Genomic DNA, 21,527 nt, shown 5'->3' with positions numbered 1-21,527 from the left:
ATTAAATGACTGAGGGTATAAAAAAGCTGACTTATTGGGGCACCTGGGTGGCTCAGTTGGTTAAGCGTCTGCCTTCCGCTCAGGTCACGATCCCGGGGTGCTGGGATCGAGCCCCGCATCAGGCTCACTGCTCAGCGGGGAGTCTGCTTCTCCCTCTATCCTTCTTCCCTGCTTGTGATCTCTCTCTCTCTCTCTAATAAGTAAATAAAATCTTTTTTAAAAAGCTGACTTATTGGGGTGCCTGGGTGGCTCAGTCGTTAGGTGTCTGCCTTCAGCTCGGGTCATGATCCCGGGATCCTGGGATCGAGCCCCACATCGGGCTCCCTTCTCCGCGGGAGGCCTGCTTCTCCCTCTCCCACTCCCCCTGCTTGTGTTCCCTCTCTCATTGTCTCTCTCTGTCAAATAAATAAAATCTTTAAAAAAAAGAAAAAAAAAGCTGACTTATTTATGAAATTAGAATACACAATGGTGCCTGTTAAAATGTCAAATCCCACAAGGATCTGGGGAAAAATTGCCTTTGGAGAATAACAGTTTTTTTTTTTTTTTGTGAGGGACCAGATAGAATAGGGTTAAATAAATAAAATACGCTGAGGAGAATCTAATGTGGAGAGGAACCATCTGGCAAAAATCTCCACTATGCCCACACTGCCTTCTTTCTCAGTGCCCTTCCCTAGGGACCTTGGAACAGCTGTGTTGAGATACTAGACACAGAGTTTTCATATTCATATCAAAAGTGAAACCCAAAATGTCTGCACTGCTGCTGATTAGAGAGAGCATTTGAGTTGTTCAATATTGAAAAGATTTGTGGCACATTGGACTCCTTTGCTTTGAAACACCCAACTTGTTATGAGTTTGTTTCCCAATGCTACTTGGCTCAGCTTTTATTTTTAAATCTTCCTGCTTTACTGCTGTATTGTCTCTATTGATGACAAATACAGAATTTAAAAGAAATGCTTTTTAGACATTCTATTGAGCCAGGATTTCTGTGCTTTAATGTTGAAAAGAAAAAAGGCTTTAAGGTATATTGAAAAGAAAAAAGGCTTTAAGGTCAACAAGGCTTATGTGAAAATTTGTCACTTAAATGGGCAAACTGCTTTACCTCCACAACCCCACTTTCATCATTTGTACAATGGGAGTGGTCATAGTTATCTTGCATGGTTGCCCTGAACAATAAAAGATGCATAGAAGGTAAAGCACTAACTATGGTGCCTGACACATAGTCTTTGCCTTACAAATGTTGTTATTATTGTTTTTATTATTACTAACTTCTCCTAATGAAAATATATGCTTCCTAACTTGATGCACAGATGTGTGTGTGTGTGTGTGTGTGTGTGTGTAAAACACATCTAAGTCTTTGATTAGTGATGGTCATTCTGATTATTGTAACAATATTTAATTTAGCTCTGAGTGATATAAAATGCAAACACTATATGTATATCACCTAGAATTGTTGTTCTTGGAACACATCTTCTCACAGTTTGTAATTTTGAAACTTCTAGAGGCTTTGGGGATAATATTGAGGACATGGGTCAGGGGCCCTACTCCTACTTCTGCTTCAATCAGAGAAACTTCATTTTTACCAGAAAAGCGCAGAAGTTTTGTGCTAGGAGCCAAGGAAAGAAAGTGTTTCAAGGAGGAGGAAGTGATCAACCATTTCTAATGCTAGAAGCATTCAAATAGCCTCTGAAGAGAATGTGAAGCTTCAAAAGTTCATTGGCATTTGTAGAGAAAGCAGGAATCCTAAGCAGTGGTGACTTTATGGCCATGGCCCAAAGTGTTGGGGGCAGGAGCCCAAGTGTCTGATCAATGAGATGCCATGAAACCATCTATCAGAAGCCATAGATAAAATCAAGAAACCAGAGATGAAGGAGTAACCTTCCTGGCTCCTGGCATCCTATTCTCTGTGGGGATTAAGTCCTTTTACTTTCTTTCATTTACTGAAAGAGGGAAAATAAACCCTATGGACTTTCTACAAGATGTTAATTAAAGAAAAAAATCCTGGTGGAATGTCATACCAGAGCATTAGACAGAGTGGCAGAAGATCAGTGGCTGGTAAATCAGATGGGTCAGTGATCAGGCAAGTTCTTGAACAGCAGTTAAATCATGCTACTATAAGCCAGGGCTGGAAAGTGGCTAGGGCGAAAAACGGTATCAAAGGCAGTGATCAAGAAATGAGATTATCAAAATGAGAAAAAAGGGATCAAATTCTTGGACAAAGGGGAAAGTAACCCAAGGAGCAGCCTAGTGGGGAGTAGGGGTAGAGATCAAAGAACGATCCCTGAGTATCTCTGTAGTTCTGACATGTTATCATTCTTTGTCCAGTGAACACACTATGAAGCATTGCCTTTGAAAATTTTGCCTTAGATGTGACCATGCCTTCAGGGATCATGTAGTCTACTAGAAAAAATAGGACAGGATCTAAGCAACAAATACAATTTATAGAGTTTGCTTTTCAGGCATCCAATGCTCCTTTCCCACCCAAATCTGCTGTCAAGTGGAAAGAATCTTATATACTTCGCGTAATGTCTGCGGTGGTACTCCAAGGGGATCTGATCTTACACCTCAACTTTCTAGCATCAGTGATAGGTCAGTGACCTTTTTAGAATAATCAAACACACTATGTTTGCTGGTGCTTTTCAAAGGGTGGCCTATTGGCCAACTACATTTAACTCACTTGAAGGACTGTATTAAAAGTGTGGATTAACTGACTCTCTACCAAATTAGCTGATTCAGAATATTTGAGGACAAAATCTGGGAATCTGCATTTTAACATACCTACCAGGTGACATTTATCCACAAGTTTAAGAACTGATGTGTGAAATTATCCACTCAATTGTTCAGGCTAGGCTTGAGATGTGAAAAACTCCTTCCCTGGGGCCCCTGGGTGGCTCAGTCGTTAAGCGTCTGCCTTCGGCTCAGGTCATGATCCCAGGGTCCTGGGATCGAGTCCCACGTCGGGCTCCCTGTTCAGCGGGAAGCCTGCTTCTCCCTCTCCCACTCCCCTTGCTTGTGTTCCTGCTCTCACTATCTCTCTCTCTCTCTGTCAAATAAATAAAAATCTTAAAAAAAAAACCAAACAAAAAACTCCTTCCCTGGAGTGGATAGTATACGTATGTGACATCCTAAATACAGTTTACTTATTTAATCCCAAATGAGTGCAGATTAACTGCTACTGGATGATGTCCTTGTGTTTTTATTATTATTATGTTATGTTAATCACCATGCATTACATCATTAGTTTTTGCTGTAGTGTTCCTTGATTCATTATTTGCGTATAACACCCAGTGCTCCATGCAGAACACCCTCTTTAATACCCATCACCAGGCTAACCCATCCCCCAGCCCTCCTCCCCTCTAGAACCCTCAGTTTGTTTCTCAGAGTCCATAGTCTCTCATGGTTCATCTCCCCCTCCGATTTCTCCCCCTTCGTTCTTCCCCTCCTGCTATCTTCTTCTTTTTTTTTTCTTTTTTAACATATAATGTATTATTTGTTTCAGAGGTACAGGTCTGTGATTCAACAGTCTTACACAATTCACAGCGCTCACCATAGCACATACCCTCCCCAATGTCTATCACCCAGCCACCCCATCCCTCCCACCCCCCACCACCCCAGCAACCCTCAGTTTGTTTCCTGAAATTAAGAATTCCTCCTATCAGTGAGGTAATATGATACATGTCTTTCTCTGATTGACTTATCTTTTAGATACTTTTAAACAATTTTCACATACCTTTGGATCCCATTTTCACCCTGAGTATGATCTGAGTGCAGAGGTCAGAGTAGTGGACTTAAAAAAAAAAAATCTTTTGTTTTTTAGTGGATCTAAGATGCATTTACCATAGTCCCTGTGAGCACAGGCAGAATACCAGTTTCATCTTATTTTTGTATAAGATGCAATGAAGGAAAGTTGAGGGAAATGCACTCCAAATTTCTTTTCTTCCATTATCGTTATTTGAAATTTGGGGAAATATCTGGGAGAAAGCACTAGAATTAGGGAAAAAGGCATCTAAATCATACCCAAGCACTAAATAATGAAAACATTGACCTCTGGATGGCTAGGATTGATCTTACAATAGTGGGGAAGAACAAAAACTGCCATTATCATAGAGGTGATTTAGGGATAGAAGTCTGACCTTTCTTCATTCTGCAAAAGTTACGTTATTAAAGGCCCAATAAGTTATGACGTTGCTGAAGTGAAATATTGTTATTATGTTCTGGGTTTTTTTCCTCTAAAGAAAATTCTTGATCATTCTATTTGCTTTTTCAGGGAGTCTAAGAGATAGCCCAAATATTATGAAACAGTCCAGATATTATGAAATGCTAAGTGGCAGAACCCAGGCAGAGATAATGAAATATTTCTAGAAAGAGAAACAGAAAAACCCCCTAAAAGACCATTTTACTTTGGCTCTGTCCCTAGAAATATGACTAATCCCCTTAGCTCCTAAAGCTGCTGGGATGGTGGTTGGAGGGACTCTGAGAGGTTAGGCTATTGTTTTTTTTTTTTTTTTAAGGTTTTATTTATTTATTTGAGAGAGACCATAAGCAGAGGGAGGGGCAGAGGGAGAAGGAGAGGGACAAGCAGACTCCTCGCCGAGTGGGGAGCCAGACACGGGGCTCAATCCCAGAACCCTGAGATCATGACCTGAACTGAAGTCAGATGCTTAACCGACTGAGCCACCCAGGTACCCATAGGCTATTGTTTTGAAGAAGTAGCTTGGCTGTTTACTCAGTCAAAGGTTATTTACTAAATATTTCTAGTGTGTCCATTATTGCGGTAAATGCTATATTAAGATCACCCCCAATTTACTCTTTTTTGCATTTTTCTCTCAAAAGGGAAGAAATGATGCAGACATTAGCTTTGCCTATAACGCACCTGAACCAAGTGTTCAGTGGATTCAACAATTCAGTCAAATTGTGTTTTTGGCATTTATTAAAATTACTTCTACCCCTTTCTACTCATTGCCTTTAGTCAGTTGAACTTAACCTGTAGGCGTTCTGAATTTGGTCAGCCTAATTTGTGCGTGTAGACATAGAATTTGGTATTCAAAAAAATATGCTTAACAGAATATCCCGTACTACCCAACTTCAATTGAATTGCTTGAGTCACTCTCAACAAGCCAGATTGAAAACAGGAAAAACCTCGCCTTGGCTCATTCAATTTAAGGATTGAACTCCCAGACAATATCAACCCTGATAAAATATGAGGCTAGATAAAACACAGTGTAAGGATCATTTCGAGGACTGATCAAGTGTGGGAAGGTGCTTTTTATTGCTATTGAGATTTCAAGGCAGAACAGAAGCTAATAGTCTCTTTGGTAGTTATCTTGGGGTAGGTGTGACTTCAGGGTCATAGATAAATAAAGATGATTACCATCTGTATACCCAGACACTATACAGTCCCTCAACTTTGCAAATTCCCATTATGCCCATCCAACAAGATTTTATTACAGGTCAATAAATAAGAGGGAAAGAGAGCGATTGTAGCTGGTGCTCTGAGGCGGAAGGAAAGGAACAGGGCTGCATTTAATTGTGTCGTGATTGTTATGTTTGGCTTCAGGTTTGCATTCGGTTAATCATAATTTGTTTCTCAAGCAAGTTTTTAGGTCTTCCTTCATAACGGACTCTTCAATCTACCTCCTCAAATGGCTTTTCAGTGCTTAACGAGCTTACTACAGTGGTCTCCTGTGAGGTAATAGCAATAAAGTTAAAAGGAGGGGAATCATGAATCACAAGCTTTGTTCACAGGCTGTGGTTTTTCCCGGGTGTTCGCCTTAAGATGCTAATTAATGGGCACCTCATCAATCAGCTGGTAGATAGACACTTGTGTGCTTGCTCAGCCCAGAGGAGGATCTAGCCTCTGTAGCCTCATGTTACTTTGGGTTAATATCAATCTAACCACCATGCCTGCTTCTCTATTTATTCTGGTGGAATAAGGAGGGGACATGATAAAATCTGAATATAGGATGGAAAGAAATCAGGTATAGAAAAAAATAATAAGGCTGCTTATTGTCAGGGTCAAGGTTATGGTTGGTAGGTAAGATAGGGATACTTGGAGAGCTTCACAACTTGTGTGAACATAGCAATGAGTCTGTGAAAACACACGTGGCAATTATCTTGGGACCCTGGCTCCTTAAAAATATAATCTTAAAAGAAAAAAGAAGTGTGGCATAATGACCTCAGCACTATATTTTCAACTCAGATCTTGCCAGAGGGTCATGAAAATCTCAGAGGGTCATGGCCCAGTTAGTTAGCAGTGGCCTTCGTCTAGTGGGAATATTGAAGTGAGGAAGTAATTATTATGCTCTCATTGTAGGTCCAGAACTGTGTTATAAACAGTAGGGATCTGGGGAATAAAATAATAAGAAAGGCAAGATTCTTGCTCACAATTAGCTTCCAGTAATGGAGAGGAGGGTGGGAGCTTTATATACATAGATAAAGTAGAGAACAATGCACAAAATCATTGATTCTTAGACTCTTAAGGGACCTTAAAAAGCATCTAAGTCAACCAACATTCTGATGCTTAAATATTCTTAAATCATATCAGTTAAGAGCTTGCCTGGTATCTGTTTGAATACCCATAGTAATAGGGACCTCATTAATTCTGGAGGTCATCTACTTGGTATTCAGAGAGCTGACTTTTATTTTTTTAAAAGATTTATTTATTTATTTGAGAGAGGGGGTAGAGAGGGAGAGAGAATGAAAGTGAAGGCACGGTGGGGAGGGACAGAGTGAGAGAGAGAGGGAGAGAAGCACTCTCCCCACTGAGCACAGAGCCTGATGTGGGGCTCAATCTCACGACCCTTAGATCATGACCTGAGCTGAAATCAAGAGTCAGATGCTTAACCACCTGAGCCACCCAGGTGCCCCAGACAGCTGACTTTTAGAAGGTAAGTTGCTTATGTAAGGGCCAAGTCGGCTTTCCTGGAGTAGCCATCTAATTCTTCTCCTTGAGACCATTCATCATAAGTACACTTCCTTCTTTCGTGTGATAGTGAAAGTAGGAGCTATGCATCATGGAATCTTCTAATTTTTCAAAAAACATATCTTGTTCCTTCAACAATTCTATTTTAAGACAATGAATGAGCATATTATTTTGTGACACAAAGAATCATTAACATAGAATTCAGAGAAAGGGCTAGGTTTTTGAGAAAAATGAGGAGGTGGTACTTGAATTATTTAGTTGTCTATTTTCTGTCTCTCTTCCTAGAATTTAAGCTCCATGAGGGCAAAGACTTTGTCTTATTTATCATTGTATTCCCAGAACATAAGATTGTGCTTGGTAAATAGTGGGAGCTCAATAAAAATGGGATGATTTGGAGAAAATCACTTGAGGAAAGTGTCTTTGGCCTATCTTACCAGCATATAAACCATAAATTTAAAACCACTGTGTGAAAAGATACTTACTGGGATAGGCTTGCTGCATATAGTGAAGAATGGATGTAAGTACAACAGCTAAAAGAGCCAAAGTGCCCTGGAAAGTGTACACTTATACAGTATGTAAACTAATGGCTGTAAAGTTTGCCAAAAGATCTTATCTGTTGGAAATCTCCAAGGGAGAATAACCAAAGCATTTATTATAGTTTTGGTATTCATTTCCATTTTGTACAGATTCTTACTGATTTTGAAATTATGAAAGAAGAGCAAAAGGTAGGGTATCAGAGTTTGTTGCTTTAGCCACCCTACCAACATTTGCCCCTGAAGGTTCTCCACTTCTTTCTGAAGGTAGTGTCTTGTTTAGCCAAAGACCACCAGGAGCATACCTCTAACTGAATAAGTTGGATTTCATACTCATTGCAATGAGGAAGAACAGAAACCATGGAGAACCATGGGGTTCCTCAGTGAGAGAACATTAGAAAGGACTTATTACAGGATTTGGGCTTTGATCAGGTGATTTGTTGGAGGGCCCAAGGAAGAGGGATTCTCTCTGAGTTGGGTGTTGTCAGGAAGTGGGGACAATTCTATCATTGGATAGCTCCATAAATCTTATCTACAGAGAGGGCAGGCTAGAGTTCAGGTTAAAGCAGTAAATGGTAAAGAAGCCTTGGCTCCTCATATTAGCCAGATATTTTTGTGGTTTGGGAAATACAAATGTTTGTGTTTGTGCTTAGATGAAAATTATAAAGTGGTCTGTTTCCTTACTTTATTTTGGTCACAGACTGATGTTGTCTCATGTTAGCATTCGGTGAGATTGTTTATGCCCAACAGGGAAAAAACATGGCCTACCTATGATTGCCAAGCCAACTTCTAAGAGTACCAAAGCCAAAGTGTCAGATCTGTTCCTGCAAATCAGGGCTTTCTTAGCAAGAAAAGCATGGAAGTTGAAGGTGGCTCCTACCATGGCAATATTTTCTCTTCTCCAAATGAATCATTCACCAGGCACTGACCCTACACTCAACTAAGGGAGAGTCTTGCCCAGAGGGTTTTGCCAATGTATAATCTTGATATCGTTGGTTAATTTTTGTTCTTTACAGGGTCCATAGATACCCACAGGTGCTACTACAATATTTTGTCATAGTCTATCTGTGGTCTCCAAGATCATTTTGAAGCACATTCACAGAATTGCTCAATGTGGCTGCTCTCTTCCTGTTCACTGTCCCAAGTTTTGCTCTTCATCTCAATCATTTTTGAATGAAAAAGATACACATACTTTCCACTCCACACACTGGGCTCCCTCCCACTGAGCACAAATGAATTGCCGTGTGTACCTACACAGCCTCTCCTGCTGCAGGTGTAAAGGCTATTAGGGCTCACTGGGAATTCATTCTGCGTAATATATTAGGCCATGTTCTACCTTTTGGTTCATTTAGGAATGTCCTCCCTTTGTTGTAGATAATTAATATCATTTGACCACCTGCAAAACATTGTAAACCAGCCAGTAAAGAGGCAGAAAGAACAATTAATTTTTATTCATGGTAGGTCTTCTGAGCAAGACTTTCTGGGTCTTGTAAAGTGCTATTATTTGGACAATGATTGATTAAGAGAACAGAAAATATATCTGGCGGAACAACCTCCTCTTGCTTCCCTAATGTTTCATGGACATTGGACAATTTCACTGTGTGCTCTTCCTATGAAGAATGAGCTTTCCAATGCTAGGACTCTATGTTAAGTATAGGGAATCTTCTGATTCTCATGTACATAGATTGATATGTTTCCAGAAATACAGGCCTCACAAACATAATTGAGCCTTAGAAAGATCTGTAACAATGAAGAGAAGATGGGTGAGGTGACAGAGTTGCTGGAAATTGCAGACCGGGTCTTGGAAAAGAAGAGTTGATTTTCACTGAGTGGCCAGATTGATTCCATTGCAGCATCTGAATGAATAGCAAACTATCTCTCAGTTTTTACCTGTCACCAGACCATAGAAATGGGCCACAGAAAATCACTTGGTCATTTTTAAAAATTGAAGTATAATTGACACACAATGTTACATTAGTTTCAGGTGTACAACATGGTGATTCAACTACTCTATAGGCTGTGCTGTGCTCACCACAAGTGTAGCTACAATCTGTCACCAAACAATGCTATTACAATACTGTTAAAACCATGCCCCATAAGGTTAATGAGGTAGCAGAAAGTTTAAAGCTTGTTTCTCAGAGAACTGTTTCCCCCTAATCAGCTATTGTGTCTTTTCAGACCCCACTAACAAACTCACTATCTGTCTCTGCAGAAGGCTGGACTCAAGACCAACTCAAGATCTAACCTAGAAACAAGCAAGGCCCTGCATTCCTTACCCAAGATAACAAGCTCAAGACCCCATTCAGAGCATGCCCATAGCCCCTTCTCCTTGTCCTAAGATAATCTCCTGACATCAGGAGCTAAATTTTGCCTTGTTCTGTAAGTGTCCATCCCAAAGTGGACATGGGATATATGTTATATATATGTTTGCTTAGTGCGCATGCTCCATCTTTCCTCATGAATAGTCATAAATTTCCTTGTCCTTTTTATCAATATGTTTGTAATCTCAACCGCTGTGATTATAAAAAACTTGTCTGGGGCGCCTGGGTGGCTCACCTGGTTAAGCAGCTGACTCTTGATTTCAGTTCAGGTCATGATCTCAGGGTCATGAGATTGAGCCCCTTGTTGGGTTCTGCCCTCAGTGTGGAGTCGGCTTGAGACTCTCTCTCCATCTGCCTCTGCTCGCGCCCACTGCACTCTCTTTCTTTCACTCTCTCTCTTTCAAATAAATAAATAAATCTTGAAGAAAAAAATTTGTTCTCTCCTCCTTTGGAAAGGTGGATTTGAGGCTTGCCCTCCCATCTCCTTGTTTGGCTGCCTCTCAAATGAATGCTTTCCTCACAGCACACCTGATATCTCAGTGATTGGCTTTGCTGTGTATCAGACAAACAGATCTGAGTTTGATTACACCATTGACTGTATTCCCTATGCTGTACCCTTCATACCCATGACTTATTCATTTCCATAACTGGAAGCCTGTATCTCCCACTCCCCTTCATTCATTTTGCCCATCCACCACCCTCCTCTCTGGCAACCATCAGTTTGTTCTCTCTTTCTGCTTTTGTTTGTTTGCTTATAAACTTGTTTTGTTTTTTAGGTTCCATATATAAGTGAAATCATATAGTATTTGTCTTTCTCTGTGACTTACTTCACTTAGCATTATACCCTCTAGGTCTATCCATGTTGTCACAAATGGCAAGATCTCATTCTTTTTTATGGCTAATATTCCTTTACATATATATATATCACTTGGTCATTTTTTATCTACCTAGTAATACCATCAAAACAGGTTCAGAAAGAAATGATAAAGTGGTATATGTTTTTGGTTCCTTCCCATTTGTCCAACCTAGATCTTATGTCTCCAAATCTTCCTTTTTCATTTCACACTTACAAAGGGATGTTTATTTTATTTTTTACTGAAGCAAAATTGGAATATAACCTTATATTAGTTTCAGTTATACAACATAATGATTCAGTATATGTATGTGTTACAAAGGGATCACCACAGTAATTCTAGTTACTATTTGTCACCATAGAATTGACCCCTTTCACCCTTTGTGCCCACCCCCACCCCTTCCCCTCTGATAACCACCAATCTGTTTTATGTATCTGTAAGTTTTATTTTGTTTGTTCATTTATTTTGTTTTTTATATTCCACATGTAAGTTAAATCATACAATATTTGTCTTTCTCTGACTTACTTCATTTAGCATAATACCCTCAAGGTCCATCCATGGCAAGATGCCAAATGGCAAGATTTCCTTCTTGCCAAATGGCAAGATTTCCTTCTTTTTTTATGGCTAATATTCTGTTGTGTATATTTACCACATTGTCTTTATTCATTCATCCATGGATAGGCACTTAAGTTATTTACATATCTTGGCTATTGTAGATAATGCTGCAGCAAACATAGGAGTGCATATATCTTTTCAAATTAGTGATTTGTTTTCTTCAGATAAATACTCAGAAGTGGCATAGCTGGATAATATGGTAGTTCTATTTTTAATTCTTTGAGGAAACTTCATACTGTTTCAATAGTGGCTGCACTAATTTAATTCCCACAAAAAGTGCATGAGGGTTCCCTTTTCTCCACAACCTCTCCAATACTTATTTCTTATCTTTTTGGTAATAGCCATTCTGACAGGTCTGAGATATCTCATTGTGGTTTTCATTTGCATTTCCCTGATAATTACTGATATTGAGCATCTCTTCATGTACCTCTTGACCACCTGTTAAGTTGTCTTTGGGAAAATGTCTATTTAGATCCTCTGCTCACTTTTTAATCAGATTGTTTTTGTTTGTTTTATTTTGGAATTGTATGAGTTTGTCATATATTTTGGATAAAAGCCTTATTGAATATATGATTTGCAAATATCTTTTCCCATCCAGTAGGTTGCTTTTTAATTTTTTGATAGAGTCCTTCATTGTACAGAAGCTTCTAAGTTTAATGTAATCTCATTTGTTTATTTTTGCTTTCATTGCCATTGCTTTTGGAGTCAGATCCAAAAAAAATATTTGCCAACAGCAATGTTAAGGAGTTACTGCCTATGTTTTCTTCTAGGAGTTTTATGGTTTCTGGCCTTACATTCAAACCTGTAATCCATTTTTAGTTAATTTTTATGTACGGTGTAAGATAGTGGTCTAGTTTCATTCTTTTGCATTTGGCTGTCCAATTTTCCCAATACCATTTATTGAATAGACTATTCTTTCCCCATTGTATATTGTTACCTCTTTTATAATAGATTAATTGACCATATTTGTGTGGATTTATTTCTGGGATCATTATTCTATTCCATTGATCTATCTGTCTGTTTTTATGCCAATACCATACTGTTTTGATTACTATAGCTTTGTAGTATAGTTTGAAATCAGGGAGCATGATACCTCCAGTCTTGCTCTTCTTTCTCAAAATTTCTTTGGCTATTTGGGGTCTTTTGTGCTCCCATACAAATTTTATAATTATTTGTTCTAGTTCTGTGAAAAATGCTATGTAATGCCCTTTTTTGTCTTTTATTATAGTCTTTGTTTTAAAGTCTATTTTGTCTGATATAAGTATAGCTACCCCAGTTTTCTTTTAATTTCCATTTTCATGGAAAATCTTTTTCCTTTCCTTCACTTTTGGTCCATGTGTGTCCTTAGATCTGAAATGAGTCTCTTGTAGGCAACATATAGACGAGTCTTGTTTTTTTTAATCCATTCAACCACTATTTGTGTTTTGATTGGAGAATTTAGTCCATTTACACTTAAAGTAATTATTGATAGGTATGTACTTATTGCCACTTTGTTAATTGTTTTATGGCTGTTTTGTAGTTCCTCTCTGCTCCTTTTTTCTCTTGCTCCTTTCCCCTATGGTTTGATGAATTTCCTTACTGTTATGTTTAGATTCCTTTCTCATCTTTTGTGTATCTCTGTAGGTTTTGCATTGTGGTTACCATGAGGTTCACATATGACTATTTCTATCTATCTAGCTAGCTATCTATATCTTTATCTGTCTATCTATCTATCATCTATCACAGTCTATTTTTAGTTGGTAGCAACTTAAATTTGTATTCTGAAAACTCTACATTTTTACTCCTCCTTCCTCATGCTTTATGTTTTTGATATATATCTTTTTATTTTGCGTATCCCTTAGCTAAGTATCATAGTTATAGTTAATTTTTACTACTTTTGTCTTTTAACCTTCATACTAGCTTTATAAGTGGTTAATCTACTACTCTTACTATATATTTGCCTTTACCAGTGAGATTTTTTTACTTTCCTATGCTTTCTTTTTATTGGTTAGAGCCTTTCTTTTCAGATTGAAGAAGAGCCTTTGGCATTTCTTGTAGGTCTCATTTAGTGGTGATGAACTCCTTTAGCTTTTACTTGCCTGAAAAACTTCTTATCTCTCTTTCAATTCTGAATGATAGCCTTGCTGAGTACAGTATTCTTAGTTGAAAGTTCTTTACTTCAGCACTTTGAATATATCATGCCACTCTTCTGACCTGCAGAATTTCTGCTGAAATTCAGCTGATAGTTTTATGGGGGTTTGCTTGTACATAGTTGGTTTTTTTCTTGCCACTTTTAAAATTCTCTCTTTATCTGTAAATTTTGATATTTTAATTATAACATGTCTTTGTGTGGATCTCTTTGGGTTCATCTTATTTGGAACTTTCTTGCTTCCTGGATATCTGCTTCCTTTCCCAGCTTGCAAAGCTTTCAGCCATTATTTCTTCAAGTGAGTTTTTGGTCCCTTTCTCTTTTTCTTCTTCTGGGAATGTTATTCTGCTTGGTGTTGTCCCATAGGTCTCTTAAACTATCTCTGCTTTTAAGTTTTTTTTCTTTTGACTTTTCTATTTGGTGACTTCCACTTCCCTGTCTTCTAGGTTGCTTAGTTGTTTTTTTATTTATCTAGTCTTGAACACCTCTAGTGGATTTATCAGTTCACTTATTATATTTTTCAGCTCTGTGTCTTCTGTTTTATATTTTCTTATATTTTGCATCTCTTTGTTGCAGTTTTCAATGTGTTCGTCCATTTTTCTCTGAGTTTGGTGAGCATCTTTATGACCATTACTTTGAACTCTTTATCTGATAGATTACTTATCTCCATTAAGACCTTTCTCTGATGTCTCATCTTATTCTTTCATTTGGAATATATTCATCTGTTTCCTCATTTTGCTTGACTCTCTGTGTTTCCATGTATTAGGTAAAACAGCTACCTCTCTCAGTCTTAAAGGAGTGGCCTTATGTAGGAGGTGAACTTTATTGTTCAACCTTGTCCTATCTCTTGGTTATCTCTTGAATCTTTGTAATTGTCTAAGTAGCCTGATTTATTCTTGGCAGTCTCCAGTTGTTGAGGGTGTGCCAGGATTTGTCAATGCTCCAAAAGGAGTGATCTTTGTCAGCTGATTGAATTCAGGCTGAAAGAGTCAGGCTGATTGAAAACCAGATCCTCAGGCAGCAGCTTTTAACATATGCAAAAATATACAGGCCTGTGGTACTGCAACCATAGACACTGGTGACTTCCACTTCAGGAGATCAGAAGGTATCCCCTGGATGACACTTGTAAGAATTGAAGCTTCAGATAAGTGTATAAGCTCATTTCTAGGAAGTACCAACAAGCGTGGTGAGGTCAACAGAGGGCACACAGATGGTTCTCTACCTGTGTTCCCCCTGAGAGTGCCTCAGTAGCCTTTAGATGTGTGGTAAATCTGAAGTCTTCCCTTAGGTTGAAGCTCCAAGACATTTAAATGAGCCTTTTCACATACAGACTGGGGGTATGTTTAAGTTGCAGTCTGTGCAAACCATAAGAGACTCTTAATCATAGGAAACAAACTGAGGGTTGCTGGAGCAGAGAGGGTGAGGGGATGAGGTAACTTGGTGACAGGCCTTAAGGAGGGCACGTGATGTAATGAGCACTGGATGTTATATACAACTGATGAATCACTGAGCTCTACCTCTGAAACTAATAATACACTATATGTTAATTAATTGAATTTAAATTAAAAAAAGTTGCAGTCTGTGTTATGCCCTAGGTGTGGTATCCTGTTGTTCTGATTGTTACAATCCTGTGGGGCCCAGGAGCACAATCCCCTCTGGCCACCAGAGCCAGGCAATTAAGAGGTATCCCTGTGTGGACTGTGCTCACCCAATGGCTTTAGTGAAGCTGCAGGAGAGTGTTGGGGTTGGGGCACAGACTGTGGCTTTAGGGAGGCTAGGAAAGAATGTTGGGAGTAAGGCCTGCCGGTAGTTTTAGCAATATCCAAGAATGCTGGGGGCAGGGCACACCCATGGCTTTACTGAGACTGGAGAAAAGTGTTGAGAGTGAGGCATACCCTCAGCTTTAACAAGGTTGTGTCTGCACATGCTCATCTGCTCTAGCAAGGTAAAGGGAGAGTACAAAAAAATGGCACTCTTCAGCACCTCTGTCTGAGGAAAATCCCAACTAATTTCTGCCTGTCCAGCAGATGCTTTAAGATTAGCAACTGAATCTCCTTCACATATAATCCAATTGCCTCTCAAACTGCTGTCTCTGTACTGGTTCCTGGGACAAGTGAGTCCATGTGTGAGCCCCTCAAAAGGAGTATCTCAGACCCCTACAGCCCTGTAGGTCCCCTGGATGTAAGCCTCATTGGTTTCCAAAGCTAAATGTTTTTGAGGCCTCATCTCTCTGGTGCAGGTCCCAAGGATTAGGATGCCTAATGTAGGGCACAAACCTCTTGCTCCTCAGGGAGAGGCTCCAGGCCATGAGATCCTTCCCTATTGTGTGTTACCATGCCAGGGGTGGGATTTTGGATGAGATTACATCTCTGCCTCTCCTATCCATCTTGACGTGGCCCTTTCATACCTTGTTTTGGAAGAATCTGTTCAACTAGTTTTCAGGTTTTTTCCAGCAAGAATTATTCTATATGTAGTTGTAGATTTGGTATGCCCATGGGAGAAGATAAGTTCAGGGTCATTTTGGACTATCCAAAGGGACCTCTTTTAAATCACCTAAAAACTTATACAAGCTAACTTATGTTAATGCTGATAAGGAGTTATTGTGGTTTGCCTTCCATGGATATTTGCATTTTAGTGCATGTGACCCACACTGTCTTAGCCCAAAAGAATAACTCTAATGGTGGAATTTTAGGAATTCTGTTAGGTTAGAGATGGGGACTACCTTTAGTTTGAGGAGCATCCTAATACTCCATATACTGTAGCATTTAGGCTGTCACAGACTCCAGCTATAAATGAAGCCTGTTCATATCATGTAAACAAAACCTTTAAGGGGACAGTGTCATGGGACTCCCTTAAAAGTCAGCCAGCAGAAAAACAGTCAGGGGGAGTGATTAATTTTATGTGTCAACTTGACTGGGCCATGGGGTGCCCAGACATTTGGACAAACATTATTCTGGGTGTGTCTGTGAGGATGTCTCTGGATGTGACTAACATTTGAATGGGCAGACTGAGTAAAGCAAATTGCCCTCCCATATGTGGGTAAGTCTCACCCAATCAGTTGAAGATCTGAATACAACAAAAAGACAGAGTAAGAGAGAACTCCTTCAGGCTGACAGTTGAGTGGACATTAGTCCTTTCCAGCTGTCAGATTCAGACTGAAACATTGACCTTTCTTGGGTCTTGAGCCCATCAACTTTCAAACTGGAACTTACACCATTGACTACCTTGGTTCTTAGGCTTTTGGACTCAGACTGGAACTGTACATTGGCTTTCCTGGATCTCCAGCTTATTGGCTACAGATCTTGGGGCTTCTCAGCCTCCATAAATGCATGAGCCAATTCCTTTATAAAAATAGGTTTTGTTTCTCTTGAGAGCCCTGTCGAATATGGAGAATTTACTCTTTTCTCAAAAAATGGTAGGACTATGTATAATTAGAAGAATTCAGTAAAAATATTTTTTCAGGTTTTCCTACTTGCCATAGTTATTTCAACTTCAGATTGAATTGACTAATCAATTTAGGGAAATACTAATTTGGTCAAATAGCTGATTTGTTATACTGCAACAATCAACAAATTCAGGCAAGCTAGTCATTTTAATCAAACCACTATTCATCTTCATTCTTATTAACTAACTCAAACCTTTCTCAGCTGGCCAGGACAATAAAAACCAGCCAAGGAAGTAGTTTAAATTACTCTATCCTATGTAGGAACTGTATAAGCTACTTAAGAGGTGTAATAAAACTTCATCAGGGAGGCACAAAGGGCAAGCTTTGGCTGATATGACTGAATCAAACAAAGCAGTCACAGTGGTTTGTCAATCTATGACTATATCTCATCCAACAATGGGTAAGTTTAGTTCATCTTTCATTTTGATTCATTTTGAATTATTTGATCACTTTGGCTGAATGAACCAACCAATCCCATAACTTCATAAAGACACACTCTTAGAATGGGCTGCATGTTTCAAATCTAATTAATAAAAAAACATAGACATAGGTAGCACATATGTAAGGGTTCTATGAACCCCTAAGATAGTCAAGGGAAACTATTATATGATTGAGCCAAATGGTGTAACAAGTATAATCTGGTTCCTTCAGTTGTCCAAACGGGAAAAGACCCTGCTGAATAGAATCTATACAGGAAGATAGTATCACACAATCAGGCTGGTTTGTTGGTCATCTCTCAGTGCCAGTATAAAACCAAATATTCACAGCAAAGTATCAGAAAAAGTAATAAAAGAGAAAAATGGTTACAACTTCCTACCTGATCTCAAAAGATTTTATTCATAAGAAGAGAATCCCATATCCTGAAGAAACATTAATTCGATTCATGTTCTATTCCTTTGAGGATTATGGTATAAATTATTTCCCCATTGCCTGGCTCCTGCCCTGAATAAATTTCAAAGACTTTTTTTGTCAAAGAAAAGCAAATTAAGATTTTTGCTTCTCCCTCAAAAGCTAACCATGTCACTGAAGTCCACAATGGTGTCAGAATATAAGTGGGATACTGTACGTAGGCTGTAAAAGACCAAACCAAACCAAAACAAAAACACCACATTTTTCCAGGGTTTTGGGGTTACATGAATAAAAGCTATTTCGAGTATAATATAGACAAAAAATTCAGAGGCAGAGTGTGCAAATGCAGTCCTGCAATTTTCTACTTTGAGGAGTCATGTGGTTAATGTTTAAACCCAGGCTGACCCCTCCCTGCCATCCTGCATTCTACCCAGCTGCATCCTGAAGGGAGAATGGTACACTACACTATAGTGCACTTTTTTTGTTGTTGTTATTATGTTACAGATGTAGTGAAAAGAAGGGACACATTCACCCCAATGTTCATAGCAGCAATGCCCACGATAGCCAAACTGTGGAAGGAGCCGAGATGCCCTTCAACAGATGAATGGATAAAGAAGATGTGGTCCATATATATATAGTGCACTATTTTTCAAACTGTGGGTTACAGCCCATTAGTGAATTGTGAAATAAATGTAGTAGGATAGAACTCATCTATTTTTCCTTTTCTTTCTTTTTTTTGTGAAACAAAATAGGGTAGAAAATATTAGAGTGCATTGCCCACAGTATTGGTAGTATTATTTTATGATTTTTTTGTGTGTGAGTTTTGTGATCATAGTCTGTGTGTGTGTGTATCTATTGTGTATGTGTCATGTATGTGTGTTTTTACTGGGTCACATGTGAAATATATTTCTTACTAAGACCTGTGGTCAAAAATTTTGAAAGATACTACATTAATGGGAAAAGCATGCATTTTTACAGTTACACAAATCTGGTTTCCAGAAGTATACCCAGCGTTGGAGATGGGAGGAAGATTGGTAGCAGTGATCCTCCCAGGCAGGGAGAGAAATTATTTCTCTGACTTGTTTAGAAGTGCCAGTTTATGTTAATCATAAAAAAGAACTACTGAAGTCAGTGTTATTATTTTAAAATTGTTTACTGATGATGTACTTCCTTGTTTCCTGCACCCATGATCTTTGTGCCTGATACATAGTAGGTACACATCAAACATTTTTGAGTAAATAAAGCTAAGATTTCTTTGGGGCTTTTTACCTGTTATGTCATAATTTGGGCTTATATTGGCATGGTGGTCAACACAGACCTCCAGTCTTTTTGGATGTGAATCTCTAGAAAGACTTCACTTAGTTTGCCTTTGTTGACTCAATTTTTGAATATATATAATGGAACACTACATCAAAAACTAATGATGTACTGTATGGTGACTAACATAACAATAAAATTAAATTAAATAAAAAAACTATTTGTTAATCGGTGAACCAACTTCCATAAAGCTGTCTATAAATGAAAAAAAAAAGAATCTTCTTTAATCTGGCTCTGTTAATTTGGGATACTTGTTGTATCTTATTGAGTAATTTGAATCTTAATTCTGTCTTAGCTTTCTTTCCTAGCTTTATGAACTCTGGAACAAAAAATAAACCACCACCAATAGCAAAAATAAGTAAAATAAAATAAAAGCAAACAATCAATTAAAAAAACTCGAACAAAAATCACAACTCAAAAAAAAATATAAAATAAAAAAACTCTAACTAAAATGACAACAACAGAATGCCCTTTATATATCTTTATCCAAACTTGACTCAGACTATTTAAAGACAAGTAATATCAAATAATGTGCTGCAAAAATCATATGCATTTTATTTTTAATTTATGTTATGTTATGTTAATCACCATACATTACATCATTAGTTTTTGCTGTAGTGTTCCATGATTCATTGTTTGCATATAACACCCAGTGCATTTTAAACCTAGTATTCAGACATTTTGCATTTAGTTCACTAATTTCAGATTGATAATTCTATTGGCTGACTACAAAGTGGATTCTCAAGGATTCAAGATGGTACCCTTTGCCCTATCTGGATGGCCTCCAAATGTGCACCTTCAGTTAAAAAGGGCATGCCTGATTAGCACAGTTAACTTCCCCACTAAGCAATCAACCCTAAGCTCTACTTATGGGGATCAAAAGGGCAAAAACATGGTCGATGGATGACAAAGTGAGTCCTGAGGTGGCTGACTTAGGGAAAAAATTGCTGAGAATATTGCCAGAGGTATAAGAGTAAACTGATTTATTTTATTTTATTTTATTTTATTTTATTTTATTTTATTTTATTTTATTAAAGATTTTATTCATTTGAGGGCGCCTGGGTGGCTCAGTTGGTTAAGCGACTGCCTTCGGCTCAGGTCATGATCCTGGAGTCCCTGGATCGAGTCCCGCATCGGGCTCCCTGCTCGGCGGGGAGCCTGCTTCTCCCTCTGACCCTCCCCCCTCTCATGTGCTCTCTGTCTCTCTCATTCTCTCTGTCTCAAATAAATAAATAAAATCTTTAAAAAAAAGATTTTATTCATTTGAGACACAGATACAGAAAGAGAGAGAGAGCATGAGCAGGGAGAGAGGCAGAGGGAGAGGGAGAAGCAGGCTCCCCGCCGAGCAGGGAGCCCGCCCGATGCAGGGCTCGATCCCAGGACCCTGGGATCATGACCTCAGCTGAAGGCAGACACTCAACAACTGAGCCACCCAGGCGCCCAAGAGTAAACTGATTTTTAAATATTAAGATTTCCATGTCACACAATTCAGAACTCACACAGAGTTCTCTTCTAGATAAGTTTATCTTCTCAGCTTGCTGATTTCTGTTCTGTTCAAACTTTCAGTTTGAGAAACCTTATAGCCATTGTTCCATCTTGTCCTTTCTTCCTTCACATCTGATCCAAGGAAAAGTTCTTTCTTTTAAGTAAACCATAACTAGGTTGAAATTCTGCCTCGGCCTTTTACTAGCACATTTTTCTCAACAGTAACATATCTTGTAGTAAATACTCAAAAAATGTTTATCTCTTTTTTCATCTTCCTTTATAATAGCTTTCTAATTTGCTTCATTGCTACCACTACCATTAATCACTTCATACTCAATATACTGAAATAAATTTCTAGATCAATGGGATGTTAACCTTTTTATTGCCCCAACATAATGGGAATATGACGAGTTCTTATCAGCTTATCAGTAAAGTGGTTCCCCATTCTAGTGATTATCCTCTGGACTTGTGTGGGGGAAAGGAATTTATCAGAATCTAAAGGAGCTGTATTTTGAAGCAAACAAAAGAAGAAATGTATGAACAAAGAAACAAACAACAAGCCCCCCAAGATTCTGATTCACTTCTATGGGCAGCTGCCCATATGTTGCATAGAATCACTATCAACTTTCCTAGCTCCAAGATCCTCCAAGATTTGGTTCTATCTACCATATAACAACAGGTGATAATAACTGACACTCACATAGAACTTTACATTATTAAGACTCTTTCACATAGATCTTTAATTTCCCTCTAACGCACGGTAGGTATTGATATCCCTATTCCCCCGATGAGGAAATGGGCTTAGAAGTGTTAGATAACTTGATAGAGCTGACATAGAGTATGGGGCAAAATAGAATTTAAACCTAGGTCAGTCTGGTCACAAAATACATAGCCTGGGTCCTGGTTGCTGTTGGCCCTCTCTGGTTCCCAGTACTTTCCTCCTTTTCTGGTCTTTGGCTTCTGGGCTCTTGAGCTTGATTCATGCCTTTAATTAACACATTTACTTCTCAGATTGCATTGGTTGATTTGGGGCCCTGATCTGACATGGCCCTAGTTTCTCT

Source organism: Mirounga angustirostris, unplaced genomic scaffold (assembly GCF_029215605.1).
Source record: "Mirounga angustirostris isolate CCGP_5_RB_7025 unplaced genomic scaffold, mMirAng1.0.hap1 SCAF_11, whole genome shotgun sequence".
NCBI lineage: Eukaryota > Metazoa > Chordata > Mammalia > Carnivora > Phocidae > Mirounga > Mirounga angustirostris.
The sequence above is the reverse complement of the archived record's forward strand: the minus strand, read 5'-3'. Positions refer to the sequence as shown.